General features: G+C 31.6%; 1 protein-coding gene across 3 annotated transcripts in view; it reads right to left on the bottom strand.

The window, feature by feature from the left end:
* Positions 1 to 21668, bottom strand: part of LOC118190030 (sarcoplasmic calcium-binding protein 1-like) — a 342070-nt gene that overhangs the window by 25102 nt on the left and 295300 nt on the right. The gene's annotated exons all lie outside the window — the stretch shown is intronic.

Below are 21668 nucleotides of genomic sequence, written 5' to 3'. Positions count from 1 at the left end.
CTTAATCCATTTGACTGCGAGTAGATATTTTGCAGAGACTTATAGAGAAGTAGGCTTTAAATTCTGATATGTTTTGTTGCAAGCCAGCCATCAAATTCTTAAATTCTTTGCAACACATAGTACAACCTGAGTTCTTGCAGGGAATTCATAGCAAGTTTATGGCCTCTTTTTACTTCCTTGTACGAAGTAAAGGAAGTATTGTAATTGCGCAAAATTCCGTGTTTCATATTGCAACGGAAATATCCATTTTGACTGCTATCGAATGCAATTTGCGATATTTTTGCGTGACATCTGTACGTAAGGACAGAAAAAAAGGACTCTTTTCCGAAAAAAAGGACGAATTATAAAGCTGATTTAAAATAGATTCAGAAGAGATATTTTTTTGTTACGTATGTAGATACGTATGTATCTCGCATAACTCAAAAACGAGTAGCCCGAGAATATTGAAATTTTGTATATAGGACTACAATAATATGTAGTTGCGCACCTCTCGTTTTGGTTGCAATCGGTTGCACCAAAAGTATATATATACATATGTACTCACTGTGTTGCTCGGCTCAGTGAGCTCAGTTTTTTTGTTCTTATATGTTGGTAAATTGTGCAATTTTTTTTTTGTTTTAAAAATGATTGAATTATGTTGTTCTTATCTGCCGGTTACGGGTTTTATGACTTTAGTTAATCTGCATATAATAATTGCAGTATTATCAACAATTTAAAATTTGTTTAAGTGCGACTAAGCTTTTTTTTTTTTTTTTTTTTTTACCATGGCAGCCATATTTGTTTACATTTGAAACTTAGCAGAATAGTGAATTAAGTGACTTATTGTTTTAACTATATTTGGTGTTTTATATTTTTCTACATCTTTCAATTTTTAATGAAGATATTTTTGAGTTTTTGTGTATTTTTGCCTTACCGCGAAAAGAGAACTGAATTAATTGAATGAGAAATATATCTTCAATGAAATTCCAGGAAATAAGTTTAAATGAAATGCAGGAAAATTGCGTATAATTTAATATTCCGTACAAGGAAATGATGTTGTGTACACATCATATTTTTTCCTTTTTAGCTGAACGGCATTTTGAATAATTTGATATATGTAGTAAGCTTAGGTATATATGGCGGTTTCTGCACGGCAATCACAAAACCACAGCAACTGCAAAATTAGAGGTACCAGTTTTGACGTACCGAGAATCTGGTTATGGTTAAAATCGCTAATATACTATTTAACGTTACACATGATTACCTATTTCTGTTTGCACTATTCATAGCCACTATGGGTTTAACATGACACATGATGTGAAGAAATATTTGTTGATTTGCATATTACTGTTAAAATGTGTATAACAACTTGGTATTTTGTCTTGTATTCAAACCAATTTTTCTATCTTTTCCCCAAACCTTTTGCTTTAAGTTCTGATAGCATAGAAAGAAATATTGTTATTTTTGTTCGATCTGAAACAGAATTCAGGCAAACGGGCTAGCTGCATGAGCATTTATATGGTTTTTCCAATATGTAACATGGATACAAGCCAGTTTCGCTCAAAACTCCTCCACGAATTCACCCCTCCTCTACGACGCTTAGTTACGATTAAATAAAACAAAACAACAAAAAGCTCTCATTGCAATAAAATTCCGATATGCAATGGTTCGGAGCAGGCGATAACAGCTGAAAGGCAACAAACTGAAAACCCGCTGATTTTTTTATTTGAAAATTACAAGCTATGTCAGGCAAAATGTTAAAAATTATTTCAATCTAGAACAGTTAAAGAGCAAGAGTTATTTTAGGAAAAAGATAAAAAGCATTTCAGCCGAAATGGGAACTGTTAATTCCCCAATGAAGGAAAAATTAAGACTTCCTTGAAAAATCAATCATTTCTATGGAAACTAACGCGCAAATGATTACATTGTTTTCTTTTCATCTAAGATGTAAAACGAATGAAGTTGCAATTTGCGGAAGTGAATCTTTCTCTTTTAACTCTGCTAATTATAGCAAGCTTATCAATTTCTTTTAATCACAATATCAAATAATTAGCGTATTTGTTCGTGTTAATCTCTTAATCCTCTTAAATGAAACAATAAAAATAATTCTTGAGTCTATGCATCTCTCCATGAAGGGTTGTAGAATGCCGATGAAGAAAAATATCAGCGAACGCATAAAAAATATTAGTATACTATTGATAGAGGAAAATCGTATGACACTGAGAAGAAATAGCTGAAGAGTGTACCGGAACAATATCTTTTTTGCTGATGAATTCCTTTTCTGCCATCAAACTCATAGAATTTTTGCTGAAGAGAGAAACGACGAGGCACAGAGTTTTACCACACTCGTGATTCATCATTTTATTTGTGTTAGTGCATTTGTAACATTCCGAATGACGCAAATTTCATTTTTTAATCAGAAGTTCACGTGCTAACCGCTTACATCACGAGAACATGCATCAGAGAAGGGGTAGAAGGATTCTGTGTATCTTATCCCATTTAAAGGGTTATTTGGGAGAGGTAAGCGAACCCGGCGGACCAAATTCAGGCAGTGACGAATTATAATCCATCACACTTTTGTTTGGGCGCAACCGTACAGAACCATTTTTGGAACCTGAAAACAAAAGAAATCCACTATGTCCTCGCCGAGATTCGATAACTCATCTTTCAAATATTATACCTTAAATTGAACGATTTAAACGTAACGGATATACTTTCAATAATTAAAAATTTTTGTTTATGTTTTGATTATTGCAATAATAAAAATGCTTACAAAATTATACATTACGTGTTCCTATGCAATATGAATATGTTTAACTCTCTGTGGTTCATGAAAATAATGATTAAAAATTTAAGATTAGACTGTGTGACTAACAAACAGAATTTTTGTAGTCACACAGTTACTTAAAAGATTGGGCAATGATTGTTTGATTAATTAAAAAAAGATTTTGCAAGAAATAAAGATTATGTGATGATAATTTATTCCGCGCTGCAGCTGTTTTTCAGCTGAGGATTACAGCTGAAGCACAGTAATACTATTTTTTGAGTTTGGCTGATAGTAATTTATTTTCTTCGGCAGCTGGTTTTTCAATGTTTAGAATTTTACTAACTACTATAGTGATTCAATGTTTAGAATTTTACTAACTGCTATAGTGATTCAATGTTTAGAATTTTACTAACTACTATAGCTCTTTGTTCAATGTTTAGAATTTTACTAACTATAGATCTTTGTTCAATGTTTAGAATTTTACTAACTGCTATAGTGATTCAATGTTTAGAATTTTACTAACTACTATAGCTCTTTGTTCAATGTTTAGAATTTTACTAACTATAGATCTTTGTTCAATGTTTAGAATTTTACTAACTATAGCTCTTTGTTCAATGTTTAGAATTTTACTAACTATAGCTCTTTAAGATACAATAACACGCCGAACATATATTAATTTAGGAGTGAAAACAACAAAAATCAGCGTTATATTTTCAAATTTTCACAGGACTAGTTTCGATAGTTTTACCGAACCATCACCATCAGCTGCAAAAGCGCAAATGAACGAGATAAGATATAATGAATGATACTTTTATAATCTCCTAAAACAAGTGTGTGCCTTTTGGTGTGCTGAGATGAATCAACTCTCTCATTTCAACACACCAGAAAGCACACTCTTGTTTCAGGAGATTATAAAAATTCTGTTGTCATTCCCTTCTTTCCGTTACTTAGCTATAAAGTTGCACGTATTTTGCAAAAATTTAACTTTCGGGTCGTTTATTCTCCCATCAATAATATTCCGAGTTCCATACTCAAGGACCCCATTCCGGATATGAATTCCTAGGGTATTTACAGGATTCCTTGCCAGTGTGGCTTAATTTACATTGGCCAAACTAAGAGAGCCTTAAAATTTCGCGTTAAGGAACATGAGGCATACGTTAGAAAAAAAGGAAACACAGAAGTCTTCTGTTGCCCAACATTGTTGGTCCGAAAAATCAGACTTTCAATTTTTCTGCTGCCAAAATCATTAGAAAAACATCTTCCATTGGTGAACTGGATGTTCTACAGGCATTTCACATTCAAAAAACTCTTTCTGTTCTAGTTAACAACCCTAATTCCAATTCATCTTTGACTTCAGCCTTTAAAGAAATTATGTTTTAGTTCTAGTTTCATCAACAGATGGCGCCAGTAGGTTATCTCCTGTCCAGGCTTTCTTATCTTATCTTATCTAATCATTATATCTTATCTCGTTCATTTGCGCTTTTGCAGCTGAGGCTGATGGTTCGGTAAAACCATCGAAACTAGTCCTGTGAAAATTCGAAAATATAAAGTTGATTTTTGTTGTTTGACTTCTAAATTACTATAGCTCTTTGTTCAATGTTTAGCATTTTACTAACTATAGCTCTTCAATGTTTAGAATTTTATTAATTACTATAGCTCTTTGTTCAGTGTTTAGATAACTATAGCTCTTTCAGAAGCGTAGCTAGAGAGGGACATCTGTCCCCGGGCGCAGAATCCAAGGGGCGCCAAACTGATGTTACGACATTTTAGAATTAAATGTTTTCCATCCTTGGCAAGCAGTAGGGGGCGCGAAATCTTCAGTTGTCCCTGGGCGCTGAAAACCCTAGCTACGACTCTGAGCTCTTTGTTCAATGTTTATATTTTACTAACTATAACTCTTTCTTCAATGTTAATAATTTGGTTAACTACTATAACTCTTTGCTCAATGTTTAGTATTTTACTAACTGTAGCTCTTCGTTCAATGTTTAGAATTTTACTAATTAATCTAGCTATTTGTTCAATGTTTAAAATTTTATTAATTACTCTAGCTGTTTACTCAATGTTTAGAATTTTATTAACTATTATAGCTCTTTGTTCATTGTTTAGAATTTTATTATCAATGTTTAGAATTTTACTAACTACTATAGCTCTTCGTCCGGCGTTAAATTTGACTTTTGCATTTTCATAATCATTAACAGTGGTTCAATTACTTCGATAACGTACTTTTCTACAGAACGAATAGAAAAATTGACTTCCTCAATTTGAAAAAGTATGCCATTTATATAATCTTACAACTAGTTACTGCGACTGTGTGATCCATTCTAGGCAGAAGCTATTCGGTATGCAGTTCTAAATTGGCTTCTTATTTGAATCCTGTGTTTCAATCAGACGTCTTGATTTCTGTTTTTGATCAAGCATTTTGGTTTACATTGTCCTTAAATTGATATACCCGTATTTAAGAAAACATAGCATTTTCTGTAAGGGTACAATAGTGTGAAAGAGAAAATATTGAAAAGGTTTCCCATTGTAATTTAGTCATTATGTATTTGACATGGGCACGAAAGATGTTCTAGTTTGTTGTTCCAAACATTTTATCTAGCAATATATGATTTTTTTGTCATCTTGGGTTAATGCAATTAATTTTTTATCCTAAATAGATTGTAAATTATCGGATTTTATTAATTTTCTTCATTGTGAAAAATAACAATGAGTTGTTGCTATTAGTTAGTAGAAGGGAGTAAAAAAAGTGGAAGCTGAAAGAAAATAATTAAATATTTCACGAGTTCCCTACCAGTAGCGGAGAACAGCTTTCAGGAAAAGTGAATGGATGTTAATATATATGTTATAAATAATTGTGTTTGAAATAAGAACGTTAGGCTTCAGCTAAGATTTTTGATTCACACATGTGCTAATCTTGACACGCAAGTTTTAAGAATAATATAGCGATAATGTAGTTGTAAAATTATGAAGTTTAAGGTTCTTCACTGTTGGAAACTTACCGAACTTTAGATAGACTGGGAGCGAATTATCTCTAAGTATCCAATGAAACGTAGGAAGGGGATAAAAATCCTTTACTTGAAATTAAACAAGATGAACAGCGAGCACTTCTGGTGCTTACAACTCTGCCAGCACTCATAATAATAAGCCAAATGTAAAGTCTAAATCTAAATAAACTAAAAGCCAAAGGTTGCACAGAGCAATTTAACGCGAAGTTGGCTCAGAACTCCACCGGCGCGGATTTCAACTATGGGCGAGTATATTGCAAGGCTGAAGACAAGAACCCTTATTTAAAACAGAAATCTAGTAACGTGACACGAAGAGGAGAATACGCTCTGTTTTGCAATCTCAAATCCTTAAATACCCGCAAACTAATTTATATTCTGGTGGGAAAATGGAAAGGGTGAAATAGAAGTATTGTTCAAAACATAAAGTAACTGGTTAATAAAATGAAAATGAAAGGAATCTCACTAGGTATATTTGTAAAATTGGCTTTATGGAAATAAATGAGAGAGTATATATTTGAATAATATTGAATTTTTACGAAATTGTAAGGAATTACCTCATTCCCTATTAGGTGATGTAAGTGGTTTCCATATCCAGCTAGCGTTGTAAGATCCGTAGTTTGAATCCCGAGAAGGACATCGCTGATTTTTAACTTTTTCCATATCGAAAGACTTAATAGCCTGAACTGTTTTCTTCACCTGCAGTTAGCTACGAAGTGATATAATTACTAAGCAGGAATAATAATGAAAAAAATAAGCATCCTTTTCTTTCAGATTGATTGAGATTTATGACGTGATAAATTCATGATATTAAGAACACGAAACAGGATGACTGCGCAAGTGTACGCTGTTCAATTAAAGAATGAACTTGGTTCATGATGCGTAGATGAGAGTGAAACATTACGAATAAAGTCTTACCCGACAAAAATTTGCTTATGTTACTGTTTCACTTCAATTCACGCCACCCAGACGGTACTAGCGGTGCCTACAGCGGTACCGAAGCGCCCGGTTTCGTATCCTAGAGAAGTCATGGATATTTGTAAATGTATAGTGTCTTTGCGGAATGGCTAGCCGAAAGTCCTCTCGTGTTGTTTGGTGGTAGGGGAGAAGGTGCTTTCCCTCAAAATTGGAAGTAGAAGTAGAAGTCCAACCTCTTTGAGGCTCTGACAAACTTTCGTCCATGAAATAAACAGATAAGACAACAACAATAGCAATAACAACTTCCTTTCACAGACCTTTGGACTTACAGTATTAGTATCAAGCCCGACCCGCCTAACCAAACAAGTTGGTCTTATGGTCATGGCAGACCAACCTCTGGACTTATATTTCAAGAAGATAATACCCGGCTACACACGGCACACCTTTTTACTGCTTGTCGTCTTCGAGTTTTTCAACACTTCCTAGGCTGGCGCGATCGCCGGATCTCTCTCCAATAAAGCGCATATAGGCTCTGATGAGCAGGCGTTTCCGACCTCTCTCGATTGTGCTGATCTAACTCGCCATTTGGAACATATACGGAGGGCAATCTCGCAGGAGGATATCCGAACACTCTGAGAGTCAATGCCGATTCGGATAACAGCTTGCATCAGGGTCAGAGGGTAGGCCAACGCATTACTAATTTTTTTAGCTTTTGTAGCTATATATTTCTTGAACAAAACATTCAATTTCTATGATACTGTTAACGTTTCGTTTTAAATACGTCACATCTTCCGATTTTCATCCCGTTCGGATTAATTCATTTTGGTGCGTCGCTTTTTATATGATACAGTGTACATATAAAATAGACTGAAAAATAAACAAAAAATCATATCAAGTAGAATATATAATTTATGCCCTTTAGAATTTCCAATTTGGAATTCTCATTACAATGTACATTCTAAGAAGTAAAAATTTATTCCTTGAAATGTAAAGATCATTTCTGCGGTGCATTTTCTATTTTCCTTACTTTAAATATGCTGGGAGAGGAAAATAATTTTGACTTTCCAATTATTAGTATTTGGATATAGGTTATAACAGAAAAATAATTCGTTTGTCTCATTACCATTATTTTGTTATTCTTTTCAATATAAGGGTTTGGTAGTTATTAAGCTAGGGAGCAAGTAACATCATTAGTGACATTTTTTTTGTTTAAAACTGGACTAGGAAAACCTTTTTAAGGAAAATATAATGAACCACTTGGTTTGTTGGAATTTTAAAATTTAGTTTAGTTTTTATTTCGGAATATAACTTACATAAATAATTATTATTTGTAATTGTTAAAACTTCTAATAAATATTTAAATAAGAAATATTATGTATTTAGTGATTTTAATTTAAATACATCTTCTTACCGTAGTCTGAAAATGTAACCAATTCAACTAAGCACTGCTGGTATATTTAAAGAATATGATAGGAGTCATATGCGTACAACAACAATTATAGCCTGAAAAACACTCTAGTACAATTTAAGGTGTTGTGAGATCTTAAATGTATTTAGATATGTTTCATTAAGGATCAGTAGAATGCAAAGTTGCTAAATGATAATTAAGTATTATTGTTTAAATTCCGTTGCTAAATTATTCAGACGTTTTAAAGCTAATTCTTTTACTTGAGATTCTATTTTTTTATATTCTAAAATTTCTATTCTTTTTTTAATAAACATAGTAATAAAATATGAGTATTTCTTTCACATAGATGTTCATAAAAATTACCGATACAAAAATATAGATTTGCATTTGAAATATCTCCACAAACTGAAATCAAGAAAACTAAGATCATCAATTGGGAAAGAAGGCAATCATCGAATGATTGATCTATCTTCCTCAAGCAATACCGATTATGGCAAAGTACAAGGAGGCTGTCAGCTTAAGAGAAAGATGCCTTCACGGTTTGGTCTGGTTTGGTTTATTTAATTTAAGAAAAGCACTCGAGAGATATTTGCCTAAGGGAAAGGATGCCTTCCTGGAGGTCGGTCCAAGGAAAACTGGCTCATATACACGTTTCACATCGGGAAAACCACAAAAATACCCATGCAGACAGTTCATTTGTCGGACCCGGACCGAACTACCAGAGTTCAGCGACTTTACCTCTCAGCCGCTGGTGGGCCCCTAAATGCCCTAAAGAAAATGTCTTTTATTTATGGGACGGATAGAAAACTATCATAACAATATTCAGCTAGCTTGTTTGCTAATATTTAACACCAGATTGAATTACTAGTGATCAGCGGCCTTATCCATTGGTGGACTAAAATGCTTTTTAAATCTATTTCGGAAATATACTTGAAATATTCATTATAAGAAAATCTCTTTCTGGAGATCATCAAAATTATATTACATCCAACTTTGCTGATGTAGATGCTAGCTATTAAAAGTATTGAACGTCGCTCGGATGTAATAATATACCTCACTAGCTAACTGCCACATATTTTTTGTTATAAAATGGGTTCAAGATTAAAGTTACTATAAATCCACCAAATCAAAATCACCTGAAATGAAAGTCTGGCAATATATTTGGTTCAATAAAAACTAAAGAATTTATACAGTAGCTTGAAAATTATCTCATCTCATACTGGGAAAACTATAGTTAAAAATATTGTCTATAATGCAAAAATGGACGTGAGTTTGTTATTTTTGTTCACTCTCACTCTGCAAATTATCTGCATTACTTCTTTCCCAGTGTTAGGGAAAATGGAGCGCTAACGGTGAAACATGAAAGGGAAAATTTCTTCCACGTTTAATTTTTAAGCATCAGTTTACAGAAAATCAAGAATTTTTTCTTTAAGGTTTCATTCACAGTGTCATCAGAGTCCTGCGAGTATCTTACTTAACACTGTTGTTTCAAAGCTTTACAGATTAAATATATCGAGCAAATTGTTTCGACTAATAAAATATTGAGATAAATGTAATTTAATAGGGTTAAATTATTTTTTTTTTTTAGCTTATTTAAAGCTAATGACGTTAAGGAGACCCGGCCTGTTCATGGACACGAAGCACATAGATGCATAGATGATCGACGAGAAGCGGTGAAAAAATGTATTGCTTGATCTTTAATTCTTTACTAATTTTTGATTAGCTCTGAAAAAAAAACACAGAGGCAATACCTGTAAAATGCTTTCTTAACACTGAAATTGAAGCGTCTAGCTCTCATAATAGTGGTCGAACTGATTTTATCGACCTCGTCGATTTTTCGGGCTCTGCTCTTCAGGAAATGAATCAAGCAATATCTACTCCTTCCTCTAAATATCCCCTTCTCCTGAAGCCGTGTAACTCACACATTCAGCTCTAAAAGATTTGAACTTTTACTGTTTGGAAAATAATTTGTGTTCAATTAATTTCAAGTAAATTGTTAAAAATATAAATTTGCTTAATTTTGAGCGCTATATTATTTACGTCTTCCAGTGCCTACTGACGTGATAGAAGCATTTTATCTGTGTTGTCTCAGTTTTCTTATTTTTAGCTCCATTAGAATGCAAAATTTCTTTAACGATAATTGAACTTTTGTTTTGGACAACTAACAACTTGAAAGGTGCATTTTTTAATCAGAGATCATGTTGTTTTCATGTAATGTTCAGCAACTCTCTAGTATTATTAGAAATTTCGGTGTATTAAGATGCGATATAAGAGGAAAAATGATATAATGATTTGACTTTAATGAAACATAACATTTTTTATAATCATGCATTTTTGCAAAACATGAAGATTTAAAACAATTCCTCAGTTTTTGATCATCGTAGTATGTATTATGGATAATATTAAAGGTGGTTACATGCTTGAATTTTTTAAATATTTAACTTAGATACATGTAAGGAATTATCCCATACCTACGTGCGTGTCTTCGTGGTGTAAATGGTTAATACATGCAGTTGGGAACTGGGAAATACATGGTTTACATACTGACAAGAGCACATTTGATATTTCAGGTTCGTGTTTTGGAAAATTAAATCATTCTTACATAGGCGCTCGAGCTAAAATGCGGTGATGAAAACTCGCCATTACTTGGATTTTGTCGACAGGGTCTCGTGTCTGTTTCCAGTCCACTTTTAATTAGTCATAACGTTAGAAATTACTGCTTTTCTCCTGCGTGCTGTCGTGGTGTGAGAAATAAGTATGCCTATGCAGCAGTCGGAAGATCTGTATTTGGAATGTCGGCTAAGGAACATTTGAGATTTTAGGTTTCCTGATCAGAAATATCTAGTGATCCTTATATGCAGTTTAATGCATAAAGAATTCAGCCCAAAAAGCGAATTTAAATTTTAGACCAAAGTTATGTTTTAGATGAAAATATAAGATATATAAATAAACGAAGATAAAAATCTATGGCAACACTTAATACCCTATTGAGAAATCTTAAGATATGCTGCTTTGAAAGTTTTTAGATTTTGTTATTGAATTTTATGTAGCGTAGGTGCGAATAAAGTGATACACGAGGAAATTAAAATCGGGAGTTCTAAAAGTACGCTGCTTTTAATAAATTTGGGGTTGTTAAGTCGCTGATTTGTGAATACGAAACACTACATGACCGGAGGATATACTACGATCGATCCGACATTTTCAAATAAATGACAGCATGAGAACGGATGTATACGTTAGTATGTAAAGGCATAATTTTTCATTATATGGGAGAATAAAATAATGAAAGATTAGGTGGTCAATAGAATGGCGTCCAAAAGCCACACTGATGTGCTGTGTGGTTTGGAAGACCATCCCAAACCTTAATAGTATTAAAAAAAGTCTTTTTTTCAAGCAACGTTTAAAATCCACAATTTCCAAGACTTTGTTTTTAAAGTTTTAGTCTTAAATATTACATCTTATCTCATTTGTCTTTCTACTTTTCAAAACAGCGACTATTGTATCTAAAACCACTAGAAACTGGCTTGAAAAGCTTGGTTATGTTTTTCGAATGTCACTGTTTGCCTCCGATCGAAGTTTGAATAAAGTGGAACAAATCACTGAGCTGCGCAATTTGACGAACCTATCTGCCAAACTCTTTTTTTTAATTATTCCATATTTTTCCAAGAAAATCTGTTAAAATTTATAACTATAATAGCACTTATGATTTATTATAAGTCTAATACATTGTTCTCAACTGTATACGAGTTTTATGTACCAAATTTGAGAAGTTTTGGATTACATCATAATACTTTTTTTCCCGATATTCTCAGAGCTTCAAGTAATGTATCACTTTCGGTTTATCAATTATAGCCAAAATCTGATATGCTACTTCGATTGTTAAGAAAATCTTAAATACTAAAAGTGAAAAGTATTGGATTAAATTATTACAAGCTTTCATTAAAAACTCATGTATGCTTCAAGTACAGTACTACTTCCGGTTGTCCAATTTTACCCAAAACCTGATAACCTTTTTATATGTGTGCAGAAAACTTGAAAACGGAAAACAGTAATTGTTAGAAGTTCGATTTGAAAATTATCATAGATGAAAAAAAAAATCATCATACACATACACGTAGACAGACACCCGGACACATAAACAAATAGAAATCGTTCTAAAAATAATAAAAACGTGTTGTGGGGACTCTAGTTCGTCAGCTTATAAATCAGAAAAAGAAAACTTTGAACAGAAGCAGAAACCAGCATAGGTTTACAACCATATCGGAAATTATTGTTCATGCTTGTACTCGTTAGCTGTTTAAAACCCTCTGAGCGGCCAGGATTTTCGCTAAGAAAGCACAAATTTCCCAAAACTACTATGAGAACAAATTATTTTTTTGATTTTAATGTAAAAACTCTCCTGGTATTTCATACCTGGATTTGTTTTCTTTTGATATATTTCCTTAATTTTTTTGACATATTTTAATATGCACGTATATATACGTTCTTACAGATATCACAAAAAATATTCTAGACCGTATATATACGGCCTTGCCGCTCTGAGGGTTAAGGACAAATAAGACGTTTTTCAGGACGATGATAATGTTGTTTTCCTTCATATGAAACCTTAATTTAAAATGGGCATTTGTAGTCGTACAACCTGTTGCGGCAACAATGAAGGAAAGCTTAAATGCATGAATGTATTCGTTTTTTTTTTTTTTTGCCAAAAATTCTCGTTTCTATATATTGCACGATGATGAAAAGATTTCCTTTAGAAGTAATAAACATTTCAATACTCTTGAAATGAATAGAATAAGCATCTCTTCGCATGGCTTAAGTCCTAAACTGATCTCGTCGCTAATTATAAAATAATTTTTTCACACCTATTAAAGCAATTAAGTATCTATCATTTTATTTAACTCCCGTTCGCTTTTTAAACTACATAATAAACTCTTCCCTGAAATAAAAATAATAAAAGTTATAACCTACGATATCTCATGAGGTACGATACGCAAGAGTTATTTCTTTCGCTTCGAACAAAGTTTGACCTTGAAGAGACAAAAATATTATTCATGAAAACAAAATAAGAGTCTGTTTTTCACAGTTTCACAGCTGAGTTAAAAATAATGAATTCTGAAATATAATGAATTCTTCTTATGAATTCTATTATTCAATGAGATGTATTAAGCAAGGAAATAATTTTTTGTATGTGATTAGGGTTCTATCGTTCCATTTTATGATTTTCATAGGTTTTTGTGGATTAAAAGAACCTTCTCACAATAATCAACTATTTTTAAAACACAAAATTAATAACAGAACAACTTTGAGTTTGGCTTAGAATTATCTCAAGAAACTTCGAGGACAGACAAATAGCGGCCCCTGTCCGTCAGTAGAAAAGAAATCTGCAATATTGGGCAATTTTATGTTTCACTTGGCGTGTTTCTCTTCTGTTTCATTTTTAAAGTGTTTAGCCATTTTGTATACGAGGATTATTCCGCAAAATCACAAATGTTTATATTTTTTCTTTAGATTATATAGTAGATCTTTAGATTATATAGTTTCTTTAGATTATATAGAAGATAATAAGCAGTACAAAATTTAAAATTTCTCATTTATTTACAGTATTGTTTGAAATTGTAAAATTGTTATTGTGTTATTGTTATTGTTTATTGAATAGTAAAACTGTTACCGTCGTTTTACAATATCCGCAATGCATTCAGGAAAAGTAAAGAATCTCAGCTATGAAATATTTCAAAACTTAACAGTTTAAAATACTGAAAGATTACTTTATTAAAAATAGGAAATAATTTAATTATGTCCTTTTTCTTCCATTTATAGTTAGTTATAATATATTTTTTAAACTATGAGCCATAAATTACTGACGCTAGAAAATAAAAAATTTCATCTAATTTAACTGAAATTTTTAATGAAACCTGATTAATTGTTTCATCTTTGAAAATTCAGGTATTCTGTGAATTTCATTTCATACGGAATTTCGTCACGTTCAGGAATTATATAAATTTCGTCATCATTATTTCTTTACCATCTTAGCAATATCATATGAAGATCTGAAGTTGTGCCAATTTCGAAGTACACTTTCAGATCGAAATTTTCAACATTTGTTACATTAGCAAAAATCCTCTTTTTCCACGTATCCAGTGAATCCTGAATTATGATGATGAGTAATTCTCTGTCTCCTAGTAGGAGAGTTTCAGAGAAAGCTAGAAATAAGCTAATACCAGATCAGCTGTAAAGCATGAATTTTAAACCAAACTGATTGTCATGGTTCCAAGGAAAAGAATCATACTAGTCATGAACAATATCTATCTATCTATCTATCTATCTATCTATCGATCGATCGATATATATATATGTTACCGTGAAAGACCGAAATTGGAGAATGTCGACTTTCACCGGAGAATGTGAACATTCACCAAATACGTCGGTGAAAGACCGAATATTGCATTACATTCTTGTACATTCGGACCCTCACCGGTGTATGTCGACAGTCACAGATATGTTCTGGTGTAGGTCCAAAAAAGAGGTCATAAAGTATCATAATAGTTTAAATTGTTGCAATAAATAAGATTTGAATCACATAATTTAGTAAGTTTTTTATTACTATTATTTTATTTTCTCACTTAGAACGTACTGTATAATTAAGAAAGTTTTTAACTTCTATTATTTTCCTTTCTCATTTTGAATGTACCGTGGGTTTTAAGTTCTTATATTCTTAAGTTCTTGTTTTAACTCTTAAGTGCGTTTTTTCGCGACTGAATTACGGAGAAGAAAATATAATATTCTTATATGTTGAACATTCACCATTAGTACATGGTGAATGTCGACATTGACCGGTTAAGTCCGAAATAAGAGTATTTGGAAAATATTTCTGACATACACCAAGCGACTAGGTGATTGTTGACATTCACCGGTGAAAGTCGACATTCTCCGGATTTCGGTGTTTCACCGTAACATATATATAAGATCTTGCATATTTTGACTAATAGCTTATCGCTATTTATTTTTTTTTTCTGTACATCGGCATTTCCTTTCCATTATTTACTTATTATCTTTATTACACCTTAATGTGTTAATTTAAGCGGACGCGTCGGGAAATTGGAACAGAGAATTGAGACTAAAGTTTTTGACATAGTTTATTTAATTCATTGAAAAATGTGTCGAGTACAGTTTCAATTGTCTGTTTCGGCGAAATGCGTGATGGAGTTAGCTTAGTTCGAAATTCATTAAAAAAATATTTCCCCTGACGAGCCATAATGAGCTTCGAATTGGGCTAATCGACCATTTACCGCTTCTTAATTTTATTTTTAACTCGATTAATCAGTTAGTACTTTTACTATATGTTTTAAATATATTTAATTAGTTTAGCATATAGCTTACTATTATTGTTCATTTTTACTTGTAAATAATCAAATGTTGTATTTTTCTCTTTGAACACATTTCATTGCAACTAATTTTGCAACTAATTTGCTTATGTTGAAGTTTTCACGGAACCACAGTATTTAAGGAGCTTTTTAGCGTGCGTACTAAAATTTATCTTTTAATTTCCTTAATTTTGCAGCACAATGCGCAAACTTTTTTGAGCACATAGGTCTTTTATCGTTTGTTCTTTCTACTTTACTTTAAATTATATATATATATATATATACATATAATAGGACGACTTGGAGAAAGCTGCGACAAACTGGAGATGGTCTCTGCGTTATAATAACTTGGAGAGGCTTTACTTAGCGGTTAGAGATCGAAGACAGACGTAGCGGCAAAATTTTATTACTGGATAATTAATTCTGAAGACACATATTCTTTTTCATTTCACATTATCATTGTGGGTGCGCTATTCAGCCCACAATTTTATACGGCGTCTTAATGGGAAGAGAGCTGAAGCAGAAAGTGCGTAATTATCCAATAGGGAGTCTCACCACAAGAAGTTTCTGGTTTTAGGTTGCTTATTAAGAGAAAAGTTTGAGTTACCGAAATTTTGAATTCAGGTTCCGAATTAGCTATGTCATCAGCATTTCTCAAGCCATGTGATATAGATTGATCTAGAAATGACACAGTCCAGAAAAGTTATTATTATTTTTAGAACGTAGAGGGGGAGTTATGGACTATTGCTAAACTATAATTTTGAGATTTACATATATTTTTCATCTTACATATCTTTTATATATATATATATATATATATATGAAACACCAGTAGTGACAGGAATTATATTAAGAAGTATTGAGTAATTGCGTTTTCAAATGGAAAAAAAAAACATCATGTTATTTCAACTAGCTCTATGGAATTAAGGAGTACTGTTATCGCTCCACCATTCATGTCAGTATACCATGCAAATCAATTAGCAACAGTATTGATAGTAGTCCCTGAATTTGCTCAACAGTTGTAAAGCAAAATGTTCCATTCACATGGAAATATTTATTCGAAACCACAGATTTAATTTTTTAAACGTAAGTGCATTATTATTTCTTTTTGTGACTGAAAGATCAAAACTCGTAATTCATATTGTCAGACTATTAAATAATAATAAGAAGCCCTTTATGACTATGCAATGTATAGAAATAAGGGTTCAGAATCCATTTACGGCAGCTGAATTAGTTTGCTAAAAAAGCCTGTGGTTACGGTCCTTTAACTGTGCCACAGGCGCTTATGAAAAAAGCGTGTTTTTTAGAATTTTCAAATCCATGCTATAAATAATCAAAAAAGCTTTTCAAGAGTTATAAGATAAATGCATTAAATTATAAACATTATACTTCATTCAAGGAATATGTGCAGGAGCAATCACAAATAGAAAATGCGCAAAAGTTGGAGCAAAAATAAAGAAAATTGTAAGTTTAATCTAAGAATATAAACAAAAGGTTACCAAGCATAAAACAGTTGAAAACATATGTCACATTAGGCCTATAGATATCGCTTTTCGTTTAAACACACCATCGTCCTTACGCAACTAACATTAAAATATATTAACGTAATTTATTACTTAATGTTTGCTTTAAATGAAAGCATATTTATTTGGTTTTTAATCTCATTCTGCTGTTTAGGTAATTTGATTTTCTTTCTTTTAAAATGCTATCAAGATTCCATGCCGATCCATATGAAATTCGTTTTTTTTTTCGTCGGAAAACGCTTTAAATGGAGTAAAATCACTTATGCATTAAAAAACCTTACATTCTCGCTAGTACAGCATAATGTTTGGTTGAATCCATTCTGTGTCTGAAAGGCATAAGGCATATTTACTGTATTATTAGTGCTATTTACTATTTACTAGTGCAGTATTTATTTGTCTTCTTTTTACAAAAAAATAAATTTTTTCTTTACTTGATAATTTAAAATTTTATATAACATATCTAAATTGCGTAATATTTACTAGTACATTTCAAAAGATTACGATACAAGGGAACTGATAAAACGGCAATCATTAAATTTTTATACCAGCACCTAGCTTTCGCTTAAAATATATGACACACAGAGACTAGCTTTTCTTTCTATCTATTTTTCTCAGCAAAAGATGTCTATTTTCTTTCCATTTACGAAATCTTGATTTTCGTTATGATAGTATTAAAGCTAGTGACAAGAGAATTGCGAAAAATGTGTCTTAATCCATGAAATCCATAGATTTTACCTTTTTGTAAAATTCTACGTTTCCTCTAGATTTCTTGTTTCCGGTGAAAATCTAATAGGATTTTTTTTAAGATTGTAAGAAAAATCTGGATTTTCCTTTGGTAGCTGAATTTCGTTTTTTAATACCTTCGAAAATATAGTTTTGAAGATCCTGAAGAAAGAGATTGAATCTTCAGTGACAGAGCTACAGCTGGATAACGAAAAATTTAGCTACAGGATTTATTTCCTTAAATAATGATCGCAAGAAGGTATATTTCTAATTATAAAGTTTTCAAAAAGAAGTAGGAATTATATGAAAATTCTTTCAATACTGTAAGGAATGGGTAGAAATAAAATCTAACTGTTATAATGTCCTTGTAGAGCTCCGTAGAATTTCAACCATTTACAAGAAAGTTCTGTGCTATTGCCAAATTGCGTATGTGCGATTAGTAATTTCATGCAGCAGATTGAAAGTTCAGTGATTAGTGCCTTTTTACATGAAACGGAATGAATAATTAAACGAATAATTTTCAAAAGGAGCAACTATTGTTTAGCAGTTATATCCTTTAAATGAGGTTGAAGAATTTCATTCTTGACTATCTCTGCGAATTGTTCAAGTGAAGGTTTGCAATATTTAATATTTAATTTCTTAGAACATAATGACTGCTTTACAAATATAACTATTGCTCTACTAGGATCGCAAAATTTCGATTTTATTTTTTTCCTAAGAATGAGATAAATCTTAAATTTCCACGACTCTTTCAGGGAAGAAGAAGAAAAAAAAAAGAATATTCTAAATTTTTAATGAAAGAATAATTTCAGATACAGACTTCCTTCCTTCCTCAACGGCCCGACAGCCCAGGGTGGTCCCTGGCCTTCTCAGGAAGCTTTTTTCAGGCCAATCTTCTTCCTGCTAGCGTTTTTCAGTTTTTGGTTTCTAAGAACAGTAAGTCATCTTCTAGGCAGTTTAACTATCTTAGATTTGGTCTACCCTTCACCCCCCCCCCATGTGTCTATTGGTCTGGCGTTGAAGACTTTTTTTTTTTTTTTGTTGCACGCTCTTCATCCACTCTGGCAACGTGGCCTACCGATTTTTATTCTTTGGCATTTTATGAATGTCGGTTTATTATATGAGGAATATAGCTCCAAATTCGATCTTCTTAGCCAGACGCCATCTTTTTGAATCCCAAAAATACTTATTCAAACCTTCCTTTCAAAAATGTCCAACATATAAGCATTCGTGTGCGTCATGGTCAGCTTTCACATACATATGTTAAAGTTGGTGTTCTAAGGTTCTTATACAGTAAAATATTTGTTTTTCTTTGGATTACGATTGATTTTTTTTTCGTATTGCATTGAAGCGTCTATTGACTGCAATGATTCTCTTTTGTATTTCTGTAGTAATCAATTATGGGCTTGGTGAAAATTAAATTTAAGAATACGATTTTTTAAAAGGCTTCTGATATATCCATTAAGAAGATATAAATAAAAAAAAATATAAATGCTTGAATCTTAAGATTAAAATTTCAAAGTAATTTGACAAAAACATTTGATTCACAGTATATTTTTCTTGGATCGTTTTAAAAGTCTAGTAAAGAATAAAGATTACTTCAAGAAAACGTGGACACATACTACACTTGAAATACCAGAATATTTACCTCAGATCCGTTACGAGGTAATATAAGTATTCGAATTCGCTGACAGCAACAACATTCATTTTTTTATATAAAAACTATTTTGAATTTAAATGTTTAAGGTTTCGCAGTTTAGGATTTGAAAAGTTCGAAAGAAGAAAAAAAGAGCAACGATTCGAGTTTTCGAATGGGAAATCCTCCGTCAGGAGATTTAAGAATTCTAATAGCTCATCTGTAATATGTGCTGAGTCGTTTTACCAATTGTGTTGAAACCATTTCCCCTAAATCCCACTTTTTTAGGAAATTTTGTTTTGGAAGGTTTCAGATTAATATTTAAGAGAATATACTATTTCAAAGAATAGCCATTTCTTTCAAACATTCCGTGTAAATACTACGGATGGTCTATGTAAATTTGTTTCAAATCCATCAGTATGCCATCTTATTTATAAAACGAATAACGAATAGCTTTAAAAATTCCATTTTTCTTAATTTTTTATTGTTATTCTGTTATGCAAAAGAAAGTGAGAAATGAAAGGAAAATGTATCTGCATTTTTGCAGCAAATGGCCATACTTTAAAATATACTTGCGGGATACTAATCAAAGATTTTTAAACGCTTTTATTTAGTTCACTAACACTGTTTCATTGTGAATGGAATTTTGTCATCGATTTTTAACTAACTTTCTGACAATCTATCGAGTACAAATTTTGCACACAAACTGTTGATTGAAAACAGTACAATGTAGTGCAGCGAGTTTTTCAAAATTCGGTTTACATTTTTTTATTTAACGTTTAAACATTTTTTTTTGCATATACCTCTGTTTCGAAAAAAAAAATGAACCTATCAAAATTTTACTATTTGCACCATCGAATAGAAAAAAAAAGAAATCTTTTAAAAGAAACTAAAAATAAAAATTTAGTTTTTGAATGCTTGAAGAATTTTCGAAAATCTCTGGATTATTTTGACTATTTGAGGCTCATAATTTTAAACTTTCATCATCTGAAAATGTATCAGATGTAAAGTTTTGAAAATTTTACGGATTATAAAACAAACGTTTTGTGCAATTTTGAAGCAAGAATAATAATAAAAAAATATTAATTGAGAGGTTTTCTAAGCAGACCACAGAAAAACCGTTTCTCGCTGAAAAATTGCTTTTGAGTTTTCCATCTTGGTGCTCTAGACGAATTGGTGATATTCGCTTTTTTATTTTAGTTTCAAGCGTAATGCTCGTTATAATATTGTTATTACATCCAATTTCCGAAACTAAATACTCAAAGCAGTAGTTTCATTCTCTAAATGGCGGTCAGTTATATTTCTTTATTTCATAATTTTTTTTTGATTTATTGGTTGTGTTTTAATAATGACGAAACATTTCACCGTTGATAACGAAGACTAGACAACTGTTAAGACTAAAAACAGAAAATAAAATCCAATTGAAAGAAAAAGGTTTTTATACAATAATATTTTATTTAAAATGTATATGATAATTAATTCGCTAAAAAGAGAAATATATTTTATTATATAATTAAACTGGAATAATTCAATTATTCCGGTTTAATTATGATTAAATAATTCAGTATTTAATATGAATAATTAAATAATTTAGAATTATTCAGAATGATTAAATAATTCAATTATAGAAACCATCTACAGCTTTATGTAGAGAATAAAGCTTGGAGCGCCTGAATAACTAAATCTGTTCATTTAACTGGTTGTGAAATGCCATTATCTTTAAAATTCTCTGCTAGTTTAATTGTATTGTTAAATGTATAAGCCATTATCTTTTCTAATTTATCATGTGCACCCCAGGCATTTATTATTGGCGATATTATAGATGATATCCTTAAACAGAACTATTTAATCTATTATTGCAATTAAACTATATGATAAATTATTTTTCTCTTTTTAGTGTATTAATTATGGAATCCATTTTAAACGAGATTGCTTTTAACCCACAGGGCGTTAGCCTAGAAGGGCTATTAATTTCGTTTTGGCATTTTGTGGCGTTTCACTTTTCAAATTCTTGCGATCAAATACTATCGCCCTGTATATATTTAAAGAAATTAAATAATGAAGAAGCTCCATAAATGCATGCATGTTTTTCACATTGTGATAAAGCAACGCTACGTGGAGCCATTCAATTATGAATAACCTACGTCTCCACCCGAATTTCGGCATCTGCAAGCCCAAATTAAAAATTTATTTGTAATTTCGAATTTTAATATGTGATTCATTATTTGTAATTTGAAATTATCTATTTCATATTTTGTTAAGCATTTATGAGTTTTTGATTAAGAAACTCAATAATTTCAAAGCGAGCGATGGCAACACTGTACGAAAAAAACATTTTAATATACAGCACG

The sequence above is a fragment of the Stegodyphus dumicola genome, chromosome 2, assembly GCF_044657685.1.
Source record: "Stegodyphus dumicola isolate Sdum_Otavi_A_Nest chromosome 2, ASM4465768v1".
Classification (NCBI taxonomy): domain Eukaryota; kingdom Metazoa; phylum Arthropoda; class Arachnida; order Araneae; family Eresidae; genus Stegodyphus; species Stegodyphus dumicola.
This window is presented reverse-complemented; position numbering and strand designations above follow the sequence as displayed.